General features: G+C 38.0%; 1 protein-coding gene across 1 annotated transcript in view; it reads right to left on the bottom strand.

Annotated features, from left to right (window-relative positions):
* HACD2 (3-hydroxyacyl-CoA dehydratase 2) overlaps positions 1–18,813 on the bottom strand; it is a 121,973-nt gene that overhangs the window by 33,858 nt on the left and 69,302 nt on the right. The window lies entirely within an intron of this gene.

Below are 18,813 nucleotides of genomic sequence, written 5' to 3'. Positions count from 1 at the left end.
GGAGCCTGCTTCTCTCTCTGCCTGCTGCTCCTCCTGCTTGTGCGCGCTCTCTCTCTCTGACAAATAAATAAAATCTAAAAAAAATAAAAGACAACCCAAAACCCCAACTTTCCCCCTCCAGAACACTAATATTGCCTCCCCCCACCCCCAGAACAATATATTTTTTTAAAGATTTTATTTATTTATTTGACAGAGAGAGAGAGATCACAAGTAGGCAGAGAGGCAGGCAGAGAGAGAGGAGGAAGCAGGCTCCACGCTGAGCAGAGAGCCTGACGCGGGACTCGATCCCAGGACCCTGAGATCATGACCTGAGCCGAAGACAGAGGCTTTAACCCACTGAGCCACCCAGGTGCCCCCAGAACAATATTGTTAATGGCAACAGCATACCATGGAATCTAGGTACCCTTCTTAAGCCTTTCAAAATCACTGGCCAAGTGCAATATATTTTACATTTATCATATAGAGAAAACAAAACCATTGCTTAACCTCTAAAATTAGACACTGAAAGGTCATTTTATAATATGGGTTTCAAAAATGAACAGACACCTATAGAAGGGAAATCAACTGTATTTGTATCTAATGAACATAAGCAACTCCTACATTTCATATGTATTATCTATACTATATATCAAGGTATTATCTAATGTTTAAATTATCTTTTAAAATCCACTCGAATATTTTGCCAATAAGCATACGATAATCAAAGTTTATTATCTTTATTAAACCATTCTCACCTTGTTCATTAAATAAGCACTGGTAGAATTATCCTTCCAATGTCCAGAAGTCATAACACTGGAATCATTAGTTTTTGGAAATCATTAAGTTCTGCTAACTTTAAATTTCTTTGGCTTCTCCTTTCAATTTCTACAATCACAACCCCTATGAAGACACGAGCCACCACCATTACAAAAAATTCTTGCCCCCTTTAGGTCATCTTAAACCCAGCAATAAGCCATTATCTGTAAGTGTCATTTTCTTGTTGTAACTTTATACTTGTAGGGAACGGCTCCTAAAGTAAAATCAGGAAGCAGAATTATGGGTACCCAAACCAGCAGGCTCCTTTACCCTCACTTCTCTGTGGTTTCTCTCTGGCCTTCCTGCTGGCAGCAATTACACTTACCAACTCCCTGGACATTTCAAGTTGCATGTGGGCCATTCCAAACCTGCCAGGAGCCCTCATCGTGGTGGCAGATCTTCCTACCACTCTAATACTAACCTCATCTTCAATACATCCACTGGACTATCCCAGACCAATTTTCATTCCTCTAAGCCTTCTAAACCACACTCAGACTTCTGAACATTTATTAAACAGAGAAACAAACTGCCAAAAGACTGTGTACAAATCAGAGATAAAATTGTCTCTATGGGTATGGCTATGAAAGGAAATCACTTCATATCTCATTAAGAAAAAGAGATGCAAGATCCTATTAGAATGTGTTTCTTGAAGAAGGCTTGGGCTTCAAAAAGGAACAGTTAAGCTCCCAAAAGCAAGTAACATGGACATGTCAAGCAATGCTTGGCATATAAAGATACTCAATAAATCTTTGTAGAATGAATGAAAGAAAAATAAATGCATGGACATGTAGCCCAATGGAATAGAGTTCAGTCTAGAAATAAATCCTTACATTTATAGTTACTTGATTTTCAACAAGGATGTCAAGACAATTCAATGGAAAAATAACTGTCTTTTCAATAAATGGTGCTGGGACAACTGGATAGTTGCATACAAAAGAATAGAGTTAGAACACTTCCTTATGTCAAATAAAAAAAAATAAATCAAAATGGATCAAAACCCAAAATGTAATAGTTAAAACTATAAAACTCTTAGAAGAAAAGATAAATGGGGGGGGGGGCAGGAGTCCAAGATGGTGCAGGAGCAGGAGACTTTAATTTCATCTGGTCCCAGGAATTCAGCAAGATAGCTATTAAATCATTCTGAACACCTGCGAATTCAACCGGAGATCTAAGAAAAGAAGAGCTGCAACTCTACAAATAGAAAAGCGACCCTTTCTGCAAGGTAGGAGGTGTGGAAAAGTGAATCCCAGGCGATACATGGGAAGATTAACTGTGGGGGGAGGGGGGAGGGAAGGGAGCCTCCGTCAGCTGGCTACCAGCAAGTGATAGAGCAGCAGAACACAAAAATTGGAACTTTCAGAAGTCTGCTCCAGTGAGGGATGTTGCTCAGGTGGCTAAGTGGGGGTGGAACCCTAGCTGGGACAGTGTGGTCTCAGGACCCTCAAGGTCACAGGAAGACTGGAGGTGCCTGAGTGTGGCAGAGCTCCCAGGGATCAGGATAGGGAAGGTGGCTGCAGAGTGAGCCCACTTGTGGGCTCTCAGCTCAGGGCTGCCATAACCTTGATCTATGGCATAGTTAGGCGACTGCTCTCTGAGCAGATGCCCAACAAGCAGAACTAGCAAGACCCCACCTTCCTCACCCAGGAGGAAGGAGTCCACAGGGTTTGGAGACTCCAAACAGGGCTGTGTGCCTGAGAGAGAAACACTCGGTCACAGGCTGGGATTGCGGATGAAGGCCAGGGGGACAGGAGTGACTGATTGCTTTATCTGAGGGTTCTCTGAGAGGTTGGGCCCAGAGCTCTGGCTCTGGGGCCAGAGACTAGAAGGTTGTCATTTTCATTCTCATCTTCGAAAGCTGTACCAAAAGCCTTCAGGAAATAAAAGGCACATAGAGCAAACTGGAGCAGGTAACTTAGCCTGGCCCCCACCAAGGATGGTGCAATTCCACCTGGGGAAAAGACACTTCAGAATCAATGCAATAGGCCCCTCCCCCAGAAGATCAGCAAGAACATCCAGCCAAGACCAAGTTTCCAGATCAATGAGAATTGCAAAACTCCAGCCCTAGGGGAATACAGCATATAGAATGCATGATTTTTTTCCCCATGATTCTTAGTCTTTCAACTTTAATTTTTTTCCTTTCCTTTTTCAACCAATTTCTTACTTTATCAACTCTTTTTTTACATCTTTATTTTCATTTTTACAGTTATATTCTATCCCTTCATTGTATTTGATCATCACATATATATACACACACACTTTTTTTCTTTCTTTACAATTTTTGGGATGCAGTTTCTTCTAACAGACCAAAATATACCCAAAATCTTGTATACGACTCTGTTCTATGCACATAGATCTGATCATATTCTCTTTTTTGTTTTTTTTCTTCCATTATTTTGTTTTTTACATTCTATCCTTTCAATGTACTTAGTTTTATTTTTGTATATGTAAGTTTTTCTTTCTTCACAATTTTGAGATGTAGTTTCTTCTAACAAACTGACCAAAAGATACTCAGGAGATAGTGCATTGCTATGTTCTGTTCACCTGTTTATTTATATCCCTTCCTTTTTTTTTTTTTTTTTTTTTGTTGTTGTTCTTGGGTTTTTTTTTCCCTCTTTTGCTTTTTCTTGTCTTTTAATTTCCATTTTTACATTACATTCTATCGTTTCACTGCAGTTAATTTTATTTTTGTACATGTAGAAGATTTTCTTCTTTACAATTTTGGGATCTAGCTTTCTTTTTTTTTTTTTTTTTTTTTTTTTTTTTTTTTTTTAAAGATTTTATTTATTTATTTGTCAGAGAGAGAGAGGGAGAGAGAGCAAGCACAGGCAGACAGAATGGCAGGCAGAGGGGGATCTAGCTTTCTAAAAAAGAGACCAAAATACACACAGAATCCAGTGTATTGCTCTATTCTGCTCACATGTCTAATTATATTCTTTTTTTTCCTCCTGGTTTTGGGTCTCTTCTGATTTGTTTAGTGTATATTTTTCTGGGGTTATTGTTGCCATTTTAGTATTCTGTTCTCTTGTTCATCTGTTCTTCTCTGGACAGAATGACAAGACAGAAAAATTCACCTCAAAAAAAAAAAAAAAGAATTAGAGGCAGTACTGACTGCCAGGGACCTAATCAGTATGGACATTAAGTAATATGTCAGAACTAGAGTTCAGAATAATGATTATAAAGATACTAGCTAGGCTTGAAAAAAGCATAGAAGACAGAAAAAGAGCAAAAAGCATAGGAATCACTAGAGAATCCCTTTCTGGAGAAATAAAAGAACTAAAATCTAACCAAGTTGAAATCAAAAAGGCTATTAATGAGATGCAATAAAAAATGGAGGTTCTAACTGCTAGGATAAATGAGGCAGAAGTGAGAATTAGTGATATAGAAGGCCAAATGATAGAGAATAAAAAAGCTGAGAAAAAGAGAGATAAACCACTACTGGATCAAGAAGGGAGAATTCGAGAGATAAGTGATGCCATAAAGTGAAACAGTATTAGAATAACTGGGGACCCAGAAGAAGAGGAAAGAGAGACAGAGGCAGAAGGCATATTGGAGCAAATTATAGTGGAGAACTTCCCAATCTCAGGAAGGGAGCAAGCATCAAAGTCCAGGAGGCAGAGAGAACGCCCCTCAAAATCAATAAAAACAGGTCAACACCCTGACAAATACTAGTGTAACTTACAAATCTCAGAGACAAAGAGAAAATCCTGAAAGCAGATAGGGGCAAAAGATCTGTAACCTACAAGGGAGAAACATTAGATGGGCAGCAGACCTGTCCACAGAGACCCAGCAGGCCAAAAAGGACTGGCATGATATATTCAGGGAGCTAAAAGAGAAAAATATGCAGCCAAGAATACTTTATCCAGCTAGGATGTTATTCAAAATAGAAGGACAGATAAAAAATCTTCCAGGACGAACAGAAACTTAAAGAATTTGTGACCACCAAACCAGCCCTACAAGAACTATTAAAAGGGATCCTCTAAGGAAAGAGCCCAAAATTAACATAGATCAGAAAGGAACAGAGACAAATACAGTAACAGTCACTTTACAGGTAATAGAAAGGGGAAGAGGTGGGGAGATGGGTGAGCCTGGTGATGGGTATTAAGGAGGGCATGTATTGCATGGGGCACGGGGTATTATATGCAAACCATGAATCATGGAACACTACATCAAAAACTAATGATGACTAGTATGGTGACTAACACAACATAATAAAAAAATAATATAAAAAACCCAAAGGCTGGGGGCGCCTGGGTGGCTCAGTTGGTTAGGCAACTGCCTTTGGCTCAGGTCATGATACTGGAGTCCCGGGATCGAGTCCCACATCAAGTCCCACATCAGGCTCCTTGCTCGGCAGGGAGTCTGCTTCTCCTGCTGACCTCTCTACTCTCATGCTCTCTCTCTCTCAAATAAATAAATAAAATCTTAAAAAAAAACCAAAAAACCCCAAAGGCTGTAAAAAGAGATGAGGAAAAACATTAATTAAAGGGTCTATTCAACAAGAAAATTACCAATTATACGTATTTATGCCCCTAACATGGGAGGAGCCAATTATATAAGCCAATTAATAATAAAATTAAAGAAGCACATCGATAATAATACAATAATAAATAATAGTTGGGGACTTTAAAACCCCCTTAACTACAATGGACATATCATCTAAGCAGAAGACCAACCAGGAAATAAGGGCTTTGAATGACACACTGGACCAGAGGGACTTCACAGATATATTCAGAACATTCCATCCTAAAGCAACAGAACACATATTCTTCTCAAGTGTACATGAAACATTCTCCAGAATAGATAACATCCTGGGTCACAAATCAGGTCTCAACCAGTACCAAAGACTGGGATCATTCCCTGCATATTTTTAGACCATAGTGCTTTGAAACTAGAACTCAATCACAAGAGGAAAGTTGGAAAGGACTCAAAAGAGCATCCTACTAAAGAATGAATGGGTCAACAAGGAAATTAAATAAGAATTTTTAAAAATTCATGGAAATGAATGATAATGAAAACACAACTTCAAAATCTTTAGGATGCAGCAAAGGTGGTCCTAAGAAGGAAATATATAGTGATACAAGCCTTTCTCAAGAAATAAGAAAGGTCTCAACTATACAAACTAACCTTACAACTAAAAAAACCTGGAGAAAGAACAGCAAGTAAGGCCTAAATCCAGCAGAAGAAGAAAAATAATAAAGATTAGAGGAGAAATCAATGAAATAGAAACCAAAACAGTAGAACAGATCAACAAAAGTAGGAGCTGGTTCTTTGAAAGAATTAGTAAAACTGATAACCCCCTAGTCAGACGTAACAAAAAAAAGAAAGGACCCAAATAAATAAAAATCATGAATGAAAGAGGAGAGATCACAACCAACACTGAAGAAATACAAACAACTGTAAACATATTATGAGCAACAAATGGCAACAAACTAGACAATCTGGAAGAAATGGATGCATTCCTAGGGACTGCAAACTATGGAATTTGAAGCAGTAATAAAAAATCTCCCAACAGGGACGCCTGGGTGGCTCAGTTGTTAAGCATCTGCCTTCAGCTCAGGTCATAATTCCAGGGTCCTGGGATCAAGCCCCGAATCGGGTTCTCTGCTCAGCGGGGAGCCTGTTTCTCCCTCTCCCACTCCCCCTGCTTGTGTTCTCTCTCTTGCTGTGTCTGTCAAATAAATAAATAAAATCTTAAACAACAACAACAACAACTCCCAATAAACAAGAGTCTGGGGCTGGATGGCTTCCCAGGGGGAATTCCACCAAACATTCATTCATTCATTCACTTATTTATTTTTAAAGATTTTATTCATTTATTTGACAAAGAGAGACACAGTGAGAGAGGGAACACAAGCAGTGGAGTGAGAGAGGGAGAAGCAGGCTTCCTGCTGAGCAGGGAGCTCCATGCGGGGCTTGATCCCATTACCCTGGGATCATGACCTGAGCCAAGGCAGACACAATGACTGACCCACCCAAGCGCCCCTCCACCAAACATTTTTTTTTTTTAAAGATTTTATTTATTTATTTGACAGAGAGAGATCACAAGTAGACGGAGAGGAAGGCAGAGAGAGAGAGAGAGAGGGAAGCAGGCTTCTTGCTGAGCAGAGAGCCCGATGTGGGACTTGATCCCAGGACCCTGAGATCATGACCTGAGCCGAAGGCAGCAGCTTAACCCACTGAGCCACCCAGGCGCCCCTCCACCAAACATTTAAAGAAGAATTAATACCTATTCTTCTGAAAATGTTTAAAAAAAATAGAAATGGAAGGAAAACTTCCAAACTCTATGAGGCCAGCATTACCTTGATCCCAAAACCAGACAAAGACCCCACCAAAATGAAGAATTACAGACCAATATCCCTGATGAAGACGGATGCAAAAATTCTCACCAAAATACTAGCCAATAGGACCCAACAGTACATTAAAAGGATTATTCACCACAAGGAAGTGGGATTTATTCCTGGGCTGCAAGAGTGGTTCAACATCCACAAATCAATGTGATACAATACATAAATAAAAGAAAGGACAAGAACCATATGATCCTCTCAAGAGATGCAGAAAAAGCATTTGACAAAGTACAGCATCCTTTCTTGATTAAAACCCTACACAGTGGAAGGACAGAGGGAAAATACCTTAATAGCATAAAAGCCATTTATGAAAAGCTTATAGCAAATATCATTCTCATTTGGCAAAAACTGAGATTTTGTCCCCTAAGGTCAGGAACATGACAGAGATGTCTGCTATCACTACTGCTGTTCAACATAGCCCTGAAAGTCCTAGCCTCAGCAATCAGACAACAAAAAGAAATTAAAGGCATCCAAATCGGCAAAGAAGAAGTCAAACGCTCACTCTTTGCAGACGACAAGAAGAAACCCAGAAGACTCCACCCAAAAATTGGCAGAACTCATACAGGAATTCAGCAAAGTGGCAGGATATAAAATCATTGCACAGAAATCAGTTGCATTTTTATACACTGACAATGAGACAGAAGAATGAAAAAATTAAGGAGTCATTCCATTTACAATTGCGCCCAAAACCGTAAGATACCTAGGAAAAAACCTAACCAAAGAGCAAAGGATCTATACTCTGAAAACTATAGAAAGCTCATGAAAGAAATTGAGAAAGACACAAAGAAATGGAAAAATGTTCCATACTCATGGATTGGAAGAACAAGTATTGTTAAAATGTCTATGCTACCTAGAGCAATCTATAGTTTCAATGCAATCCCTATCAAAATACCATCAACATTTTTCAGAGAGCTGAAACAAATAATCCTAAAATTTGTATGGAACCAGAAAAGACCCCAAATAGCCGAAGGAATGTTGAAAAATAAGACCAAAACTGGTGGCATCACAATGTCAGATTTCAAGCTCTATTTCAAAGCTGTAATCATCAAGATAGTATGGTACTGGCACAAAAACAGACACATAGATCAATGGAACAGAATAGAAGGCCCAGGAATGGACCCTCAACTCTATGGTTGACTGATCTTCAACAAAGCAGGAAAGAATATCCAATGAAAAAAAGATAGTTCTTCAACAAATGGTGTTGGGAAAATTGAACAGCCACATGCATTAGAATGGAACTGGACCATTCGCTTACACCTTTCCCAAAAATAGACTCAAAATGGATGAAAGACCTTAATGTGAAACAGGAATCCATCAAAATCCTAAAAGGGAACACAGGCAGCAACATCTTCAACCTCGGCCGCAGCAACTTCTTGCTAGAAACGTCTCCAAAGGCAAGGGAAACAAAGGCAAAAATGAACTACTGGGACTTCATCAAGATAAAAAGCTTTTGCACAGCAAAGGAAACAGTTGACAAAACCAAAAGATAACCAACAGAATGGGAGAAGATATTTGCAAAAGTCTTATCAGATAAAGGGCTAGTATCCAAAATTTATAAAGAACTTATGAAACTCAACATCCAAAGAACAAATAACCCAATCAAGAAATGGACAGAAGACATGAAGAGACATTTCTTCAAAGAAGACATACAAATGGCCAATAGACGCATGAAAAAATGCTCCACATCACTTGGCATCAGGGAAATACAAATCAAAGCCACAGTGAGATACCACCTCACACCAGTCAAAATGGCTAAAATTAACAAGTCAGGAAATGACAGATGTTGGTGAGGGTGCGGAGAAAGGGAACCCTCCTCCACTGTTGGTGGGAATGCAAGCTGGTGCAGCCACTCTAGAAAACAGTATGGAGGTTCCTCAAAAAGTTGAAAATAGAGCTACCCTATGACCCAGCAATTGCACTACTTGGTATTTACCCAGTATACTGTACCAGATACAAATGTAGTGATCCAAAGGGGCACTTGCACCCCAATGTTTATAGCAGCAATGTCCACAATAGCCAAACTATGGAAAGAACCCAGATGTTCATTGACAGATGAATGGATAAAGAAGATGTGGTGTGTGTGTGTGTATATATGGATATATATATATATATATATATATATATACATACACATACATACAATGGAATATTACTCAGCCACCGAAAAACCCAAAATCTTGCCATATGCAATGAAGTGGATGGAACTAGAGGTTATTATGTTAAGTAAAATAAGTCAATCAGAGAAAGATAACTATTACATGATCTCACTGATATGTGGAATTTTCATTTTTTTTTTTGTGTGTGTGTGTTTTAAGATTTATTTATTTATTTAACAGAGATCACAAGTAGGCAGAGAGGCAGGCAGAGAGAGAAGGGGAAAGCAGGCTCCCCGCCAAGCAGAGAGCCCGATGTGGGGCTCGATCCCAGGACCCTGGGATCATGACCTGAGCTGAAGGCAGAGGCTTAACCCACTGAGCCACCCAGGTGCCCCTGATATGTGGAATTTAAGAAATAAAACAGAGGATCATAGGAGAAGAGAAGAAAAAAATAAAACAAGATGAAACCAGAGAGGGAGACAAACCGTAAGAGACTCTTAATCATAGGAACTGAAGGTTGCTGGAGGGGTGGGGGAGGGGGGATGGGGTAACTGGGTGGTGGACATTAAGGAGGGCATATGATGTAATGAGCATTGGGTATTGTATAATAGTGATGAATCACAGACCTGTACCTCTGAAACCAATAATAAATTACGTTAATTAAAAACTCTCCTCCTCTTCCCCAGCATTTTAGCAAAGATAAAATTCAAATGATGTCTTTAATAAAAAATGATCGCCTTCTTTTAAAAGATTGTATTAAAGATTTAAAAAAAAAAGAGGAAGAACACATAAATGTAAATCTTTGTGACCTTGGATTAGGCAACAGTTTATTAGCTATGACACCAAAAGCACACACACAAAAAAATAGACATCAAAATTAAAAACTTCTGGGCTTCAAATGATACTATCAAAAAGTGAAAAGACAACATACAGGAGAAAATATCTATGAATTGTATATAATAAAGGACTTACATCCAAAAAAGAGGATTAAAATTTTTTTTTAATATTTTTTTTTTTAGAGAGGGAGAGAGAGAAAAAGAGAGGGAAGAGAGGTGCAGAGGGTAAGAGAGCAAGAGAATTTTAATCAGCCTTCACGCCCAAAGAGAAGTGTGACACAGGGCTTAATCTCACAATCTTAAGATCACGAATTGAGCCGAAATCAAGAGTCACGTGCTTATCCAAATGAGCCACCCAAGTGGCCCCCAAATAAAGAATTCTTACAACTCAATAATAAAAGACAATAACCCAATTAAAAAATGGGCAGGGAATCTGAATAGACATTTCTCCAAAGAAGATATGCAAATGGATAATAAAGACATGAAAAGATGCTCAAATCATCAGTCAACAGGGAAATGCAAATCAAACCACAATGAGATATACTTCACTAGGAGGGCTACAATCATCACATACATTATTACAGAGAATAACAAGCGCTGGCAGGATGTGGGGATACTGGAGCCCTCAGACATTGCCATTAGAAATATAAAATGGTATGGCTACTGTCTGAGAGTACCTCAAAATGTTACATATGGAATTACCATATGGCCCAGCAATTCTCCTCCTAGGTACATATGTACCCAAGAAAAATAAAAACACATGCCCACACAAACACCGGCAGTGAATGTTCATAGTGGCATTCATCTCAGCCCCAAACTGGAAACAATCAAAATGTCTAAAAAACAGATGAATGGATCAATCGAACATGGTATCTTAGAAAGAAATGCAATGGAACCTTAGAAATAAAGTAAAAAGAAATGAATAATAAAAAAGAAATGAAGTATTGATACATAGTATAATATTGATAAACTTTGAAAACAAACTGACTGAAGAACCTAGTGACAGAAGACCACACGTTACATGATTTGGTTTATATGAAAAGTCAAGAATAGACAAACTATAGAGACAGAAAGCAGATTAGTGGTTAATTGGGGCTAGAAGGTTAGGAGGGAAACTGGGAGCAAATGCTAATGGGTATTGGGTTTCTTTTTGGGCTGATGAAAATGTTCTAAAATTGATTGTGGTGATGGTTGCACAACTCTGTGAATACTGAATTATATACTCAAAATGGGTGAATTTTATATGTGAATTATATGTGAATAAAGCTTTTATAAAAAAATAAATATATGAGTTAAACACAAAGCCTGGTGATATAATATGTAATACTGCTAAAGAAGCTCAATCAGTGAGTCAAATATGAAGTGAATATACTTAGCCAGATTATACTATAGATTACATTACCAGAAAAACTAAAGATCAATAATCAAAGGCTTTCCTAAATGAGTTCTTAAGCATTTGCTGCTTAAGGAAAGACCACCAGTATTTCTAGTTTCTTCTTTTTTTTTAACTCAAAGACTAGCTCATCACATAAAAATATTATTTTCCATTTCATTTCTGCTTTCTTCTTTTGCCATTGAAACAATGGGTTAGACTGTTAATGGAGTGACCAGTGCTCCAGGCTTACTGATACACTTTGGTGGGAATCAAGAAGTCCAGGATCTGGACCTCAGATTTCCAAGTTCAATAAACCAATTTAATCCCACTCATGAGCAAAAATCAGGCTCTTGGGAGACTGGTTCAGGCCAATCAGATCCAGAGGAGTCTAGCTAATAAACCAAAATGTCATTTTATTCACTTACAACAGAAGTACAGCCTTCATAATAATAACTGAAGAGTTGGGATTTTAGAGACCTTCATCTAGGGGCACTTTTTTCCTCCTATGGAAATCAGAATGCTTATTAGGAAGTGTGACTTCAATGAAGGATCTGGTTGCTCTGAGGGATGAAAACTGCAATTCAGTGGAAACCTTCTTTACTCTAGAGCTCCCTTTCCTAGGGAATATGAAGATTTCTATATGTCTTCCTTTTGAAAGTGCTAATCAAAAATTATCATATTTTGTTTTAAAGTAAGACTTAATAGCCAAGAACATTTATTCCTTAGGTATATTTCCCACCATTCTTTTCTTCTGTGTGTTTGTGTGTGTTTATTCACTTTTAAAAAATTTGTTATGTCAGAGACAGAGCGTAGAAAAGCAGGGGGAGCTGCGGCAGAGGGAGAAGCAGGCTCCCTGCTGAGAAAGGAACCTGATGTGGGACTTGATCCGAGGATCTTGGGATCATGACTGGAGCATGAAGGCAGATGCTTAACCAACTGAGCCACCCAGGCGTCCTCTCTTCTAAGTATATTTTTAAATACAGTTCAACTTCTATTGTTTATACTCTTTGTAGTTTGCTTTTTTCACTTAACATTTTGAGAAATTTTCTTACAACATATTCTTAAAAATATTTTAGCTTGAGTCCTAATATATTCCTTTGAGTAGAATATATTTGTTTATCTATTCTCCTTCTGTGAAACATTTAAATTGCTTAAATTTCTTGATATTATAAATGAAGTAATAAAGTATTAAAAATAATACTTAAAAATTTCTGAGGCTTAGAAAAAAACAATTTTTTAAAGAATTATTTCCTTGGGATAGTTCCCAGAAGTAGAACTACTAGGTCAAATGCTATGAATGCCTTTAAAGATCTTGAAATACATTGCCAAATTGCTTTCCAAAACATTTGTATCAATATACACTCCCACCAAGAGCATACAAGCCTGGCTGCTTTAACCTACCTCTCCAGAGTAAATTTAAATCTTAGTAAGTTAGGGAGTAAAAAGCCAATAAATTTAAATCTTAATAAGCTAGGAATAAAAAGCTGCTCAATGCTTTCTAATTTGATGCAAATGCAGAGATATTCCTGGCTTGGCCTGCAGGTGCTCCCCTAAATTCCCTATTCAGGAAACTGCCCATTTAGGCACCTGAATTTCCAAATGATGTCATTCATACCAAAGCTCACTTGGTTTCTATGGCATATGAACCTACTTCAACTGATCGTCCAGCAAACAGAAGTTTTGGCTCTAGCCTGACAACCCAATCTTAAAATGCCTGCTCTACTGGACCAGTCAAAAGGCCAGTAGGAAGAAGTACCCTTTATATAAGGAAGACCATCTGAAGGCCAGTATCTCCAAGTTTATTCTTGGAGGTAAGTCAGGCCAACAACAGAAGGCCACATAGATAGCATCATCTTTGCTCTGAATAGAACCGATTATCACTGAGTTGGGTGTATTGTAATTGTCAGTTGAATTTCATGAGGAACTATTAAAAAAATCATTATTTGCTATAGGAAATGCATGCAGTATAATATCCACTTTATCACGCAATGCCCTTACATTAGCCCTAGGTGGGAAGTCTGCTTTAGAAATCAATGCTAAGAAATATTTACACCTCTCCAGTCTGATAGGATTTCTGTAACTTGCCCTTTCCTTTTTTTCTTTTATTATTTTACTTTAGTTTTAGTGTAGTTAACATACAGTGTTATATTCTCAGTTGCCCTTTTCAATATGGTAGTCAGAAAGTTCCAAGTCAAATCTGAAGCATACTACATTATTATATTTCTTGTAGAAGTTTTCACAAACCCTTGTGGAATGAGGAGTACAGACAGACTGGATCCTCTTTCTTTTCTAGACTTCTTGCAGTCAGTCTCAATGTGACTGCATTTATTATGCCATTACCCTTATTTGAACACAATGACACAGCATGTTAAAACTATCTACACCTCAGATTTTTGGTTGTTGATTACTTAAGTTGGATGTTTTCAGAAGAGAGATTCTGCAATCTTATCAGTAAGCCATCACTAGAACAAAATTCATTAAAAAAGGACTTACTAGGCATCTATTACTTATTAATTGAATTCAACAAATGTTTCTGGAGTACCTACTCTGTACCAAGTACTATTTTCTATGCTGGAGATATAATGGTAAATGAGATTCGTCCCTGCCCTCATGAACTTAAAACTCTCAGGCTTTAACTGATTTGGTTTGGGATAGCTCTTATTTTTAGGCCTTTTTCCTGAAGGCGATGTGAGGCAACTAAACATCTGTAAACAGAATGGCATGATCACTTCTTGGTTTCAGAAAAATTTCTCTATCAGCAGGGCACATCTTTGGCAAGATGAGGTTATAACTTGAGAAATAATTACGGGAATTTATGTTGAAACAGCAATGAACTTTTGAAGCAAAACATGGCAGATAAAAGAAACACAGGCATTTATATGTGTGGGGTATGTGCACGCATGCGTGCACGCTAAGCAAAAGCTGTATAAAGGGGATCTGGCAAAGAGTGATTCTCCAGAACCAGGGTGCTCTGAGGACTCCCTGCGCCTGGCAGAAGTCGGCAGCATCGGAAATCCTCCCTGTTCAGAACAGCCCTCAGATGGAACAGGTTAGTGGGCTTAGGAGATTAGCTACTAATGACCAAAACTGGTTTGCAAGTCAGGTATGGTCAGGCAGGTTGGAGCAGAGCAGGACAGTGTTCAGCTGGAGCCCACAAAAAGAAAAGGAGTCAGTCATCAATCATCAAGGAATACATGCGCAATGGAGGCCAGACCAAAACAAGGCAGGCGACACAAAGCTGGTGCCAGTAACTAAACTAAATGATGGCAATTGAAGCCAGAATCTCCCTACCCAAATACCAAATCCATAGATCTAAAAGTAGCAATATTCACTAACAAAAACAACACTCACCAGCAGCACCCAAAAAGGAATTGGGTAACAACTGTACACCATATATTTTTAAAAGTTCTAGCCAAAAAAGGAAAGATTATTGCGCACCTCCTACTCTAGCCCCATCTCCCAAAAGTGATAGTGGTGAATCAACACAATTTTGAGACTCTTCACCAACAGGCTCAGATTTAGAGAGAAACACAAATTTCTGAGTGGAGTGTGACAGACATGGAGGCTGGAATGTGATGGCAAAGTGGAAGATGTGACTGGCCAGGGGCCCTTCATGGAAGCCAAGCCCTTCCAGTCCCACACTGAGCTGCAGGACTGGCACAGAGTTCCCTATGGGAATGGGATACACATTTTATGAGGTGGCAGAATCCCAGCATGGAGCAATTAAATCTGAGAAAAGAAGGAAGAGCTCATGTATTTTTAAATAAGTAATTCATTTGCACTGTTCAAAATTTAAAAAGTATAAAAAGATATACAGAGAAAAGTCTCCCTCCCAATCCCATCCTACTATCATTCAGGTGCCTTTTCCACAAGAAACTAATTATTAATTCCTTGTCAATCACTCAAGAGATATATTCTAGGTATAGAACAACAAATATGTAAGTGAATGCATAAAGATATATTTATACCCAGCCTTTTTTCCAACTTTTTATGTAAGGGTAGCAGTGCTCGCTTCAGCAGCACATATACTATATGTAAGGGTAGCATTTTATACACATTGTTCTATACTCTGCTTTCCTTCCCTTAAAAAATACCCTGAAGACCTTTCTTCAGCAATACATATACATATACTGTTTTAATTCCTGAGACTTTGTCTTAATATCTATGCACTCTCCTAAGCCCTATCCCTCTATGTCCTCAGCATGCAGAAAAATATGTAAAACAGGGTAACTCCAATCCTAAATTGTAGCTCAGTGGGAAAACAACTGAATAAACATTGTGGAAATGCAACCAGGGAGAATTCAGTAACATCCCTATCAGAGCAAATAAAATGGCTGCACAGGGCTGCTCACACTTTAGAAATATAGAGAGGCATGGCAACAATACAAATCTAATATAAGAAAAGAAAATAATAATGTATGCATTATGTCTAGGGTAAAGTAAAAAATTAAAACAACTGGAAAGGAGATAATAATTATGCAAAATAAAGGCAATCCAACAAAAGAATAATTTTATCCCCAAAGTAGAGAACACAATATATGGAACAGAAAATATATGGAACAGATTATTCAGGAGTATAATCCAAGAAATATAAGAACTAAATTTGTACTGAAAGAACACACTGTGTTCCAGAAAACAAACAAACAAACAAACAAACAAAAAACCTGATAGTGAATGAGTAAAACCAAAAAATTTCTTGGGGGATCCAGACCACAAAAAAAAACAAAACAAACAAACAAAAAAAACAAGTTACCTACAAAGCAGCAAGAAAATCAGCCTGGCTTCAGACTTCCCCACAGCAACATTCAATGTCAGAAGACAATGAAACAATACTACAAAGGTCTGAGGGAAAGAAAGTACGTTCAAGAATATTATACCCAGGGGCATCTGGGTGGCTCAGTGGGTTAAAGCCTCTGCCTTCAGCTCAGGTCATGATTTCAGTGTCCTGGGATCAAGCCCCACATCAGGCTCTCTGCTCAGTGGGGAGCCTGCTTCCCTCCTCTCTCGCTCTGTCTGCCTCTCTGCCTAGTTGTGATCCTAAGATTTAGAAAGAAAAAAAGAAAAGAATATTATACCCGGCCCAAGATGTCACCCTAGCACAAGGGCAAAAGATAAACATCACTAAATATGAAAGAACTTGCCACAAAATGCCCATGCAACCAATGTTCTTAAGAAACATATGCTATCAAAAAATCAGCCAAACAAGAGATGAATCAAAATAAGGAATTCAGGAATGGAGAAGTCATGGTCAAAGGGTCCAGAGTAGGCAATGAATCCATTCAAATATAAAGCTAAGACTAAACAATTATGCTAACTATGGCCACAGAACATATTATAAATGGTCACAAACCATAATAATATATTAGTAATATAATTTTAAAATGGGAGCCAGGGAAGAAGAGATGGAAGGAGAAGTGAGAATACTAATTTTCTTAATAGAATTAATTAGGAGATACTACCTAAAACTAAAATATAGCCAAATGTAATTCTGAACTAAATTTTTGCAACTTTTTGTTAAACTTCAAGGGACTTTTAATAGTATAACTCATGGTAAAAAGATTTTATATATTTTAATAAGAACGGCGATTTTAACGAAAAATAGCAGGTGTAGTATGAACTTATCTTGATTCTTCTATCCATTTACTTTTTTCTTTTCTTAATATATATGTGAAGGAAACCTTCTCCAGAATGGTGTTTATCTAATACTAATGAAGATTAGTTCTAAAAAGGTAGAATTTGGAGTCATTTGTAAACTTTGCTCTTTGTACTTTTCCACATTGCTTGAACTCCTGAAAACACATGAATTAGATTTCAAAATTAATAAAATCATTACTCTTAATGAGAAATGAAACATTTGGTACCAACAAAAAGATAATTCTGACACTGACCTAATCCAATTTTAAACAGGAATTTTCTTAAATATTTTCTTTTACATTCAAGCTAATCTCAGGGAAGTAAAATATTTCTGGCCAAAATGAAGGAAAGGGTGGGAATGTGGAACTCAGGGAAGATGATTGGCTTTTTAAATTTTTTTCTTTTTAAAAGATTTTATTTATTTACTTGAGACAGAGAGAGGGAGAGAGAGCGCAAGTGAGAGGGAGCACAAGCAGGAAAGAGGGACAGAGGGAGAGGAAGAAGCAGATTCTTGCTGAGCAGGGAGCCTGACATGGGGCTCGATCCCAGGACCCGGGGACTATGACCTGAGCCAAAGGCAGATGCTTAACCAACTGAGCCACCAAGGCACCCCCCCACTTTTTAAAAAATTCTTAAAAAGAAAGACAAACAGAAGGACAACTCTCTTCTCTATTTTCCCAGAACATAAAAAACTGGCCTTGCCTCTTGGGGTTGCAGCGCCTGACCCCCTAAAAGCAATGCTCAATATATTTTACTTAACCACACTTGCTTTATTTAGCTCTGACGAAAGAAATCAGTGTCTTATACTGAAATCAACAGCCAAATTATAATACTCATATGATAAGCTCTGGATTTATTAGAGGTTAGCATTTCTAAAAGATGTACTAAACTGTGAGAGGGGATTATATTTCTTTGTGCTAAAAGGATATTGGTACTAGGTATATTCATGCTTATTTTTTACTAAATTGAAATGGATAAAAAGGGAGACACACGTGAAAACGAAGTACAGTGATATGTCATGTGTCTAGCATTGGAAAGAAAGGTGCAGCTAGAATTAAATCTTTTCCTTTCATGTGACCAAACTTTAAACACCGAGGAGCTTCTCAAGCTGGGGCACACAAACCCCAAACATGGGCAGCAGGGTGCAATCCTGTGACATCCTAGTAGCTGTTAACTTACTCAAACTCAACTGTATGAGCACAATTCAAAGAAAATAAGATAGAAACCTAGTATAGACAACTCCACCTAGTATCTCACAGTGTGAATGTGGGCACCAGAGTGAATGATAATCTTAGGTCTCCTGGTCACTCATTGTGACTGTGGTTCCACTGTTCAAAGATAAAAGTCATCCAACATAGACCCCAAATGGGAACCAACTATTTAATCTAGCATTCAAATAAAGAAAGGGTAGACATTTTCAATACTGGAGGGAAAAATGGCTGTGCTGGACTTACTAAGAGTCCATACTAAGCTGCATTGTGTTACTTTAACAATTCAAAGTATTTTTCCGTTGGAATTTTATTCCCACATAAGCAATTCTATTTTACGAGAAAAGCCACAGCACATAGTCAAAGTATATCACTCTGGTTCACTGATTTTCCCTGAAAAATTTTTTTGGGAGTATCCATTTTCTTTTCTTTTTTTTTTTTTTTTTTTAAGATTTTATTTATTTATTTGACAGAGAGAAATCACAAGTAAGCAGAGAGGCAGGCAGAGAGAGAGGAGGAAGCAGG

Source organism: Lutra lutra, chromosome 1 (genome assembly GCF_902655055.1).
Source record: "Lutra lutra chromosome 1, mLutLut1.2, whole genome shotgun sequence".
NCBI lineage: Eukaryota > Metazoa > Chordata > Mammalia > Carnivora > Mustelidae > Lutra > Lutra lutra.
Note: the sequence above shows the minus strand (reverse complement) of the source record. Positions and strands in the feature narration are given on the sequence as shown.